This window comes from Lygodium microphyllum, chromosome 25 (genome assembly GCF_053477565.2).
Source record: "Lygodium microphyllum isolate KBCC chromosome 25, Lygodium_microphyllum_v1.1.10, whole genome shotgun sequence".
Lineage (NCBI taxonomy): Eukaryota > Viridiplantae > Streptophyta > Polypodiopsida > Schizaeales > Lygodiaceae > Lygodium > Lygodium microphyllum.
In genome coordinates, this window is record NC_141159.1 from 58,532,949 (window position 1) to 58,545,047 (window position 12,099).

The following is a 12,099-nucleotide window of genomic DNA, read 5'->3' on the forward strand; positions in this document are numbered from 1 at the left end:
CTTCAATTTGTTAGTTTGCCCCTAGAAGAAGAGCAAACAAGAAAGAACAATGGGGTGGATGTTATAGCCTCTGAACAGGCTTTTATGGTGAAACAGAAGGGCAAGGGCAGCCAGTCTAAAAATGCTCTGCAAAGTTCTAGAAGTACATGTACTTCACAAACAAGAAGCAGGGGGGCATGTAAGAAACCAAGTCACTACATCACCGAATGTGAAAAGTGCATTGCCAAGGAGAAGAAGTCAGAGATATTTGTTTTTTTTATGCACCGTCTATTGCTACAAAGTCCGCATTTTTTGTTGTAGACTGTGACTACTATTTTTACACTTGCAGTTATGATTCTTCTTGGGCCGATAGAGCATTTAGCTCTACTGAGGATACTAGCACTTGGTTCTGTGACGGTGGTGCTTCTAAGCACATTATATCCCGCAAGGATTTGTTTTCCTCTATTATTGCAGCTCCTATTGGCAAGTCTATACAATGTGCTAACAATGCATCTTACTCTGTTAGAGGTGTTGGGGAGATTGTCTTGAAAGCCATTGATGGCTCTACTCTTCATTTACATGATGCATTATATGTGCTAGGGATAAAGAAGAATTTGTTGTCCATTTTTTCTTTAGCAAAGTGTGGTATGCAGGTCACATCTGATGATCACAAATGCGCGATCAGGGATAAAGAATTATTGACTTTGATATTGGCTAGCACACTATGTCATGGACTCTATGAGTTAGATGCCTATTCAATTGATCAATCAGTCTCTTTAGCATCTACTCTTTCTCCTACTATGTCACAGGCAAAGTTATGGTATGCTCGCATGGGGCATGTCAACTATGGCAGCTTGATGCCTATGCAACGTACTCTAATGCTAGATGGTTTACCTCTCTTGGAGAGACCTCCTAAGCATATTTGTGAAGGATACATTTTCGAAAAAATGCATTGATTCTCTTTTTCTCATGATATTTCTTTTAAGGAAACAGCTAGATTACAAATTATACATTTGGATGTATGTGGACCTATGCAGACAAAGTCATTGGGTGGATGTTATTATTTCGTCACCTTCATTGATAACTTTACTTATTTTTGTTGGGTCTACTCATTCATGAACCAAGGGGAGAAATATATGTCTTCCTTGCTGAATAATTTTTTGAAGCAGAAAGGCATTGCCTATCAATATACCATTACATATACTCTACAACAAAATGAGATTGCAAAAAGAAAGAATCAATCACTCATGGAGATGGTCAGATGTATGCTGAAAGGCTAAGAATCTGCCACATGGCTTTTGGATGGAAGCACTTATGTATGCTTATCATGTTTTGAACAAGTGCCCTACTAAGGCATTGAAAAATGTCATGCCTTTTGAGGCTTGGAACAACCAAAAACCTTCAATTGGTGTCATGAGGACATGTATTTTTGAAACCTCACTTAACATGTGGATTAATTTTTAATCACATGGTTAAGTAAATGTTGTACATGTGAGATATAACTGGGGTTAGAGTAAATTTATGAGCCGAGACCCGAGGAAATCACAGGATGTCAAAGGCAAAAGTTGCTATAAGTTATGCCACACAGGTACTTGGTGGTATCTTGTGCTAGTTGTTGACCTAGGTCATTCATTTGGCCATCAGTTGTGACACTAGAGAAGTGGAGTCTAATGGTACCTAATGCCAATCTGATGGTCAAAGATGACGCAGAGACACTCAGGAAAGAAAGTTGCCTAGCCAATTTAATTATTGGCCAGTCATATTATTTTTCAGGGCACTGAAATAATTATTAGATTAATTTTCATTATTTAAAGACTGAAAATTAATATTTAATTATGGCTAATGCTAGAAAGACCATTTGGGAAGGCTGCCACTTGTCAAAAATACCCATGCAAGACTGAAAAACGTCTTTAGAGGCTGGAGAGAGGCATTTTTCGTGTATTCAACCTACAGGAGAGGGGGAGGAGAGGCTGTTGGTCTGATTTGCAGCCATTGGAGGACCTTCTTAGGCAGCTAGGGACAGGAGAAGACCAATCAATAATAGGTGATAGCATCTACAAGCTATTAAGACAAGGCAACAACAATAAATGACTGATTTTCTTCAGTTCTTTGCATCTACAAGCTGTTGAGACAAGGCAGCAGCAGTAAATGACAAATTTTCTTCAATTCTTCGTAAAGAAAGTTTGAATTTTTTCTCTCCTCAGCATTCTCTCTTATCTCCCAGTCTTTCTACAGCCTTGCTCCAAAGATTACAGCATTGAGATCACCAAAGACTAAGAAATTTTAAATTTCTCTGTTGTAAACCCTAATCTACAGAGCAAAAATTAGGGTTTAGCAACAGCCTCGGGAAGCGTATCAAAAATTGGAAGCTCCAAGACTTCGATTAAATAGAGCTGAAGCTGTTTTCAGTCAAATTTAGGTGGAGGAACCAACACATCAATGAATTTGGGGCATTTTCCATCTCCATCAAAGTGGGCGAAGGCTAATTGATTGCCCGCATCAAGGGGCAAATCAAATTAACACTTGCTAGTCATTTTGAATAGCAAGGGGAGTTGGAATATCGAAGGGATTGGGAGAATCCCATTGTACATCAACTTCTTCTTCAATTAAGTTAAATAAATACCGAAAGGGATGCTAGTTTTGGGGCCAACAAGGTATCCAATGTCCAAGATTATATGGTAAAGTGTACTTTTCAGTTTTGTGAATTTGTTAATTGCTGTAAATAATGCTTAATGAGGTTACTTACCACCTTATCCGAGGAGGAAGGTTGGTTACATGGTTCCATTGCCGGGATATCACTCAATCCCCTGAATCGGTGGGCCCGAGGCACCTGATTGCAAGCCAAAGCTTTGTGCTAGTGCTGATTTTTACTCTCAACTGAGAAATTACAGCAATATGTCTTCATACAGTGAGATGGACTCAAACAATGATAATGCCTCTCAGTATGAACGTTCACATGGGAATGAAGGAAATGCAATGCTTGACCTTGGACAAGGCTCAGACCATGGACAACAAGCTGAAAATGTTGCTGTTGGGCAAGCTACACAGCCTTCAGGGCATAAAAAGGCTAATGAATAGCAAAGTGAAGAGGAATTTTATGTCAAGTTCAAAAATTGGATGAGGACAGCAGCAAATCTCTTTGCTCAATTGGCAAAGGATCCTCAATTTACCCGATTTTTGAATGCTCCAAAGAAGAACAGCAAAGGTAAGAAAAAGAAGATATCTTCTACACCTTCGGAACAGCAAGATACACCGAATATAATGCCAAACCCTTCATTTGAAGCTCCCAAAGATGGTAATGAAATAAAACAATTGGTACCTATGGAGCAAGAAATGCAAATGCAAGGCCATCACAAAAGTGCCAATTCAAAGGATTTTAGACAACCGGGCATGCATGCTATGATAGGGCAGCCGGGATATTTTAGTGGAAGCACGATTTTTCATACTATGGTTGGACAAGGACCGCATACACGAATATATGGCACAAATCCCTATGGTATGCAAGGCCCAATGTATTTGAGTATGGCTGGAAATATGCAAAACCCTATGTATGGCAGCATTGGCTTGATGCTTGGGGCACAAAGTAGCATGTTTGGTACTGCATCTACACCCCTGAATGCTTATGAGGCTCAAGGAATAAATGTTGGTCATGCAAATGCTCTGTTTGGTGTTGGTTCTTATGTAAATTCAGCAAATGCATCCTTTTTGCAACACCCAATGTATGACAACTTGATATCCAAAGGGGCAGCAAAAGACTATGATGAAGGTGGAAAAGCAGTGAAGTTTGAGTTCTTCAGTGGCGTACAAGATAGGTTGAAAGCTTTGACTTTCATTCAGCAATTTGATGCAGCCTATTCAAGGGGAAACTTCATGGAGTCCTCAAAGATTCGAAAGGCAGCCACTTTCCTGAAAGGGAATGCATTATAGTGGTGGTCCACTCTTTTGATGCAAGGTAGAGCACTGTCAACGTGGGTACAATTCAAGCAAATATTTGCATCGAATTGGTTGACAAGTACCTTTGAGGTGAACATCATGACAGCATGGAATAAGCTGGATGCTAAGGAATGTAAGAATGCTGTGGCTGATGCACTATCACATAAGCCATAAATTTCAACTATCAGCATGGTTTATCACACTGAGTTGGATGCCATGAAAGAGCAATATGTTGCTGATTCCAACTTTGCTAATGTTTGTGATCAGCTTTGCAATGGCCAAAGGCATGGACACTTTGTGCTAAGAGATGGATTTTTGATGATGCATGGACAACTATGTGTCAAAAAGCAGATAAGGCCTAGAGTTATCACTGAACGTCATGCTCCTCCGTATGTAGGACACAAAGGTATTGATGCCACAATCAAGGCAGTGGAGCATTTCTTTTATTGGCCAGCTTTGAGGCATGATGTAGAAAAGTTTGTTAAGACATGCATCGTATGCCAGAAGGTAAAGCATGATAGGCAAAAGATACCGAGTTTGTTGCAACCCTTGCCTATTTCAAATAGGCCTCGGCAGAGCATTGCAATGGACTTTATTTTTTAGCTTTCTAAGACACCTACAAGAAATGATGGGATATGGACTATCATTTGCAGGTTTAGCAAACATGCCCATTTCATTCCGGTAAGAAAGAAAATAAAAGTTGATCGTATGGCACGATTGTTTTTACAGTACACCTTTAAGTATCATGGTATGCCAGAGTCGATAATCTAGTGATCGAGACCCTCAGATGACCAATTCATTTTGGAAGGACTTGTTTGAGAATATGGATACCATGCTGAAATTCTCATCATCCTTCCATCCGCAGACAGATGGTCAGTCTGAGGAAGCAAATTCCACAATGTTAGATCTTTTGAGGTGCTATGTTTCAAACCACAAGACACAGTGGGAGCAATATTTTCCCTTGGTTGAGTTTGCTTACAACAACACAGTACATAGTTCTACGGGCAAAGCTCCATTTAAGGTGGTTCAGGATGGCAAGAAGGTACCACCTATTCTGTAAACTAAGGATAAGATCTTTGAGACTAATCGTTATGTAGAAAACTTGGATGTAGCCTATGCAAAGATAAAATATGCACTTCAAAGATCGCAAGAAAAGCAAAAGAGGGCAACTGATCGTCACAGACGTGCTTTGCAGTTTGCAGAGGGTGATTATGTATTGTTGTGTTTTGAAAACCCAAGGCTGAAAAAGATGAAAGGAAGAGAAAGATTATATCCAAAGTTGAGTATGAGATAATATGGGCCCTTCCAGGTGTTGGAGAAGATTAGCGATGTGGCATATAGGCTGAAATTACCTCCACATTGGCGGATACACAATGCCCTTCATGTCAACTTGTTGAGGCCTTTTCATGGTGATGTGCTAGAGCATATGTCTGCTGAAATTCAGCTTGAGGTTGAGAAGTTGGATGAGATTTTGGTACCTGAGCAAATTTTGGCACATAAGGAAAGAAAGGTCAAAGGTAAAGTTTCCACGAGATACTTGGTGAAATTTCAGAATTATTCACCAATGGATGCCAAATGGATAGAAGAGGATGACTTGGCAGACCATCCTCACTTGTTGCAGCTTTACCTAGATGCCTTTCAGTTATTAGAGCCGACTTTAGTTTGGGCTCCGCCAAGTTCAGCAAAGCAAGGGTCGAGAGTATTGCCTGATGCTCAAAGGAAAGGTAGCACTTTCACTCCTCCAGTTATGGACAGCTCTCATATGTAGTGGATCTCGGATGCATTCAGCATGTATCCAAGGTACTGCGGTGACAGTATGTTTGCCATGAGGTCACTACTTAGTGTACTAGTCACTGTGGGATGTATGTAGATGAGTATGAGTTTTACCAGGGCATTGGAACTATACTTTTGCATCAACTTATGATCCATTTGGCATTAATTTTGCCTCAATTTTGAGACCAAAATTCTGATCAGTTTTAACTCGGTTTTTGATATGCTTGAGAACCATTTATAGTCGCTTTTTGGATCAGTTGTACAACAGTTTTTTGCACTGATTGTTGGTCAATTTTTGCAATGAGTTTCTGATCAGTTTGGGGTCACATTTGCAACTGTTTGTGATCAGTTCTCAAATCAGCAAGTGATTAGTTTATGATCAAATTATGCTCAGATTCCAATTATTTACATTTGGTTCCATGGACAACAGTATATGTTATGATGCCATTGATGTTTTAGTCATGGTTTATGTTTGGTTATGCTATGCTATGGTCAGATGAGTTGAGATCATGAGAAATAGACATGTCACATGATAATCTGGCAATGTTTTATTTTATAAGATTCTTTGTGAGTCTTATGGCATGTTATGATTGGCTCGTACTTTTCAGCATGTGTTGGCCATATGGAATGGTTGAGCAACATGCACAAATTTGTGTTAACTATGATGCCTTGTGGAAATTCCAATCCACTATTTTGCTTTTGATGCATTGGGCAGTGCAATCGTGGACGCTTGCAAGGATTTTAAGGGGGAGAGCTGTCATGAGGACATGTATTTTTGAAACCTCACTTAACATGTGAATTAACTTTTAATTACACAATTAAGTAAATGTTATACATGTGAGGTGTAACTGGGGTTAGAGTAAATTTACGAGCTCAGACCTGATGAAATCACAGAATGTCAAAGGCAAAAGTTGTTATAAGTTATGCCGCACAGATACTTGGTGGTATCTGGTGCCAGTTGTTGACCTAGGTCATTCATTTGGCCAATTGATGACACTAGAGAAGTGGCATTTAATGGCACCTAACACCAATTTGATTGTTAAAGATGGCGCAGAGACACTCGCGAACGGAAGTTGCCAAGCCAATTTAATCTGATTATTTTTCAAGGCACTAAAATAATTATTAGATTAATTTTCGGTATTTCAAAGATTGAAAAGTAATATTTAATTATGGATAATGCTGAAAAAACCATTTGGGAAGGCTACCACTTGTCAAAAATGAGTGTGCAAGACTGAAAAACATCTTTAGAGGCTAGAGAGAGGCATTTTTAGTATATTCAACTTGCAAGAGAGAGGGAGGAGATGCTGTTGGTCTGAATTGCAGCCATTGTAGGATCTTCTGAGGCAGCCAGGGACAGGAAAAGACCAATCAACAACAGGTGGCAGCTTCTACAGGCTATTGAGACAAGGCAGCAACAATAAATGACTGATTTTCTTCAATTCTTTGCATCTACAAGCTGTTGAGAAGGGCAGCAGCAGTAAATGACAAATTTTCTTCAGTTCTTCACGACGAAGAAAGTCTAAATTTTCTCTCTCCTCAGCATTCTCTCTCATCTCCCAGCCTTTCTACAACCTTGCTCCAAAGATTGCAACATTGAGATCACCACAGGCTAAGAAATTTCAGATTTCTCTACTGTGAACCCTAATTTGCAGCAGCAGAAATTAGAGTTTAGTAGCAGCCTCAAGAAGCGTGTCAAAAATTGGAAGCTCCAAGACTTGGATTAAATAGAGCTGAAGCTGTTTTTAGTCAAATTTAGGTGGAGGGACCAGCAAATCAATGAATTTGGGGCATTTTCCATCTCCATCAAAGCAAGTGAAGGCTAATTGATTGCCCGAATCAAGGAGCAAATTAGATTAAAGACTTGTTGGTCATTTTGAATAGCAAGGGGAGTTGGAATATCAAAAGGGATTGGGAGAATCCCATTGTACATCAACTTCTTCTTCAGTTAAGTTAAATAAATACCGAAAGGGGCGCTAGTTTTGGGGCTAACAAGGTGTCCAATGTCTAAGATTCTATGGTAAAGTGTACTTTTTAGTTTTGTGAATTTGTTAATTGCTATAAATAGTGCTTAATCAAGTTATTTACCACCCTATCCGAGGAGGAAAACTGGTTACAATTGGCCACTTTCGTACTTTTGGGTGCCTTGTGTATGCTCATATTCCCAAAGTACTAAGAAAGAAGTTGGACAAGAAGGGTGTTAAATGCATTTTTGTAGGGTACAGCAGTGAGAGCAAAGGATATAGACTATATGATCTTGTTTCCAAGAAAGTCTGTGTCAATAGGGATGTGATTTTTTATGACAAATCAGAATTATCCCTTACTGGTTTTGATAAATATCAGGCTGCAAATGATATGTTTGAAGGGCTACTGCCCATTTCTTTTGGTGATACAACTTGAGTTTCAGTAAATGAACAAAATGTTCAGCTAGCTACTCCATTAAGCAATGCAGAAATTCAGCCTATGGCTGATCTGAATATTCAACAAGATGCTGAATCTAAGGTTCATCAAGAGCTTGTACATAATCAAGAAGCTAGACAAATGCTGAATTTAAGATTCATCAAGAGCTTGTACATAATAGGAAGCTAGACAGATGCCTAGATGGTACTTGCAAACCATGAAAGATAGTCATTTGGATATCCTATTGCTGGTCGTACTAGAAGACAAGCACATCTGCATGATCATGCTAACACAATGGAGTTTGTTATAGCAACGCACACACTTGATGATGAGGAGTCTGATTGTTTTGAGGATGCACAACAGAGTGTGCATTGGATGGTAGCAATGCAAGCTGAATTTGATTCTATATTGAAACTGCATTTTTACATGGGGAACTTCAGGAAGAAGTGTATTTACAACAACCCATTGGTTTTGCAGTTCAAGAATCTAAACACTTCGTATGCAAGCTAAAAAAGGCTTTGTATGGTTTGAAGCAAGCTCCACGAGCTTGGTATGCAAAAATTGATGCCTTTTTACTCAACCAAGGGTTCATTAACAGCCCATCAAAGTCTACTCTTTATGTATGCAAAGAGGGGGGGATCCTTGCTGGTCATTTGTCTTTGTGAATGATCTTCTTCTCACAAGGACACATGCTGATCAAATTTCAACATTCAAGAAAAATTTGAGGCAAACTTTTAAAATGCCAAATTTGAGACCTTTGCATTACTATTTAAGCATTCAGTTCATTCATGATGCTAGAGGCATTGGATTTTCACAGTCAAGATATATTGGTAGACTCCTCGAGAAGTTTGGCTTCTAGGATTGCAAGCCAATCAACACACTCATGGAGACTAGACTCAAGTTGTCTTTGCATGATAACTGTGATCTATTTGACATTCATACATATGCTCCAGCAGTTGGATGTCTCATTTGTTTATGCAACACAAGGCCAGATATTCAATTTGCAGTTTCAACCTTGAGCAAATATATGCACAGCCCACACATGTCACATTGGCAAGCTGTGAAACGTGTTTTTCATTACTTGCAGGATACTAGGACTCTTGGATTGCTTTATGCCAAGGGGGGACCACTGCAATTACATGCTTACAGTGATTCAGATTGGGCTGGTGATTTTTGATTCACGTCACTCTACGATTGGAAACTGTTTCTTTCTTGGCTCATCTTGCATCTCTTGGCTTAGCAAAAACAATCCACTATTGCCACATCGTCTTGTGAAGCTGAATACAAGGCAGCTTTCACTACCATAGTTGAATGCATATGGTTGAGATGTTTGTTGGCTGATCTTGATGTATCTGTCACGGAGCCTACACCTTCGTTTACTCGCAGTCAAAGTGCCATTACAGTGGCACAGAACCCAGCGTTTCATTCACACATGAAACACATAGAGATCCACCATCATTTTGTCAGAGGCTACATGCAATATATCGGCCTTGTCTCCTATCCTACCACTAGCAATGTGGCAAACATCTTCACCAAAGCTCTTCCTCACGACAAATTTGAAGCATTTCACAATGCTTTAAATTTGATCTCCTTTGGTAGATGATCCTTGTATGCTAATCACTTTTCACTCCAAGGGGGTTTGTTGGGTTTGACTCATGCCTATGCTCACAAAGCAATGTCGGTGATCCGCAGTAGGACACTCGGGCACTTTTTACTCTCCTTACACCTTTTGGGTGTGAACGCACATTAACAACCCTAAGGACTAAGGATTGTACCTTGTACTTTCATTACATACTTGTGAATTGCATTGGGTGTCGTGCTGTGTCTTCACTCTCACTCACTCTACTGTCAACTGTGTACTCTCAGCTGAGAGCTTCCATCTCCATTCTCACATCAGACCTGAAAATGCAGCTGTCCACGTGGCTGGAAGAGCAAAGTAGCAGCCACATGGATAGTTATACACAGTGCTCGAGGACACAGAGACAGATCCAAGTGCTGAAACCACCAGTCCAAGCTGAGAGAAGTGATTGAGCAGCAAAAACACAGGCCACAACCAAGTGAGTGTCTGTCCTCCAAGAGCTGTCCAGCAGCAAGCAACTTATCACGCCTGCAAATGCAGCTGTCCACATGGCTGGCAGAGCAAAGCAGCAGCTGGGATTTGGTTGTCAATAGCTACAGAAGTCAATGCAGCTGTCAAATAGGTAGTAGACAATGACCAGCAAGCTGACAAGGGGTACAGTCGGCAAAACACAGTGCCAAGAAGTTAGGCTAATGTGTTATGCACCTTCTTTAGCTTAACAAGAGATGACTGCAACAGGAGTGGAGATCACCACAACAAGGAGAATGATGACAAGAAACTGCCAAACTGGCCGGCCTGCAGCCAGCGGCCTGCAGCCAATTATGTCCAACTGCCAGATATAGATGGCCGACCTGCCTAAGAAAATGGGGGGCAAAGCCCAATAAATGCCAGGTGTCACATGCACAGCAAGTGAGCAGGTCTGGAACACCAATGGACAGATCTGAATGGCTAGAACAGCCCAAGACAACCTCCATCTAATGTGCCAGGGATGTATACAGCTGAGAAGAGTAGACTGACAGACATGACCAGTGCCAAAGCTCCAAATGTCCTCATGTGACTTAGATTGAGCTTCACAACCAGCAGATGCACATGAAGAGAGAGGAAATCACGTGACTACTAACAGAGTGTTGCTAAAAACAACTGGTGGAAACACAAAATTGAAGCAAGTTTAATGCTGAAACCTGGTTTTATACCATATCCTTATCTACTGCCCATGTGGCAGGGATCTCCATCCAGAGGGGCCTCCAGTGAGTGCATGCTGAGCACTCACAAACACATGGAGAGAGATCAAGAATGTGGAACAAAAGGGCTGATGCTCAAATCTACTGTATGGAATCTGGAGCGCGGATCTGAGGCAGAAAACGATCCAAAATCTAAAGAGAGAATGGTTTTCCTTCCATGTCTGGCAGCACACTGCTTTCCATCTTGCACATAAGTGTGAAACACCGAGTAGGTTTGATGCTGAAGACCACTCTGATACACAAATGCAATCAACAGCCCACCTGGCAGGGACCTCCAATCTGCAGAGAGCCTCAAAAGAGCGCATGCTGAATATCCACACATGAGAAAAAGGATAGAGAGTGGAAGGAAGCTGGCTAATGCTCCTTTACTGTACTGAATTTGGAAGTTGGAGAGCTAGATCATAAAACTGAAAACTGAGAAAAGTAACAGAAGTGGCTGAGGCACAAATATACCTGAAGTAAAATAACCAACTTGGCAAAGAATATAAGGTCTCTATGCCAAGCCCCTGCACTCTAGTCTCACCTTCTCACTCACGTAAGTGAAGCCAGGAATCCTGCAAGTGCAGAACTCCAAGGCCAACATGGGTGCATCACAAAAGAGAATAGGGATGTGGCCCAAGAAAGTGGTGGCTTCAAGCACCCCCATTTGACCACTTCAGTTGCATCTCTAGTCCCTTCATAGAACCTAGGTCCTGCCCGCCACGCCTTCTAGTGCTGCTTCAACCATGTAACCCTTGCAAGCACTCTACAACTGCTTGTGGCACTCCATGTACTCCAAGCACGACAGGCAGTATATGTGATCTGTGTATTACTCTGCATATTGCTCACAATGTTGTGTACTAATTTAAGCATTATTGAAAGAGACATAGTTATAGAGGTCTTACCACACAAATTAAAGTAATTAACATACTCACATGCCTGTGCAAGCCTAGAAACTGCTAGAAAAAAGCCCAGCTACTCAAAGTCCCAACTCTTTTGACCACATCCAACCATTATAGCTTATTTAAAGCTGTGTAGCTGAGTTATAATATCGCTAAATGGTTACTGACACTTCTCACAATGCTTCATGCATTAGACTGCATTGTGGATTGGAAATTCAGCTTACATGAGGTGTCCTATACAACAAAACTTAGGCCTTAGACAGCAACTTTATATTGTCTACATGTTCTTACAATCAGAAAATTCAAAACCAAAGAG

General features: G+C 40.6%; 1 protein-coding gene across 1 annotated transcript in view; it reads right to left on the reverse strand.

The window, feature by feature from the left end:
• The window catches only part of LOC148014258 (uncharacterized), a 53,911-nt gene that overhangs the window by 18,068 nt on the left and 23,744 nt on the right, over window positions 1-12,099 (reverse strand). The window lies entirely within an intron of this gene.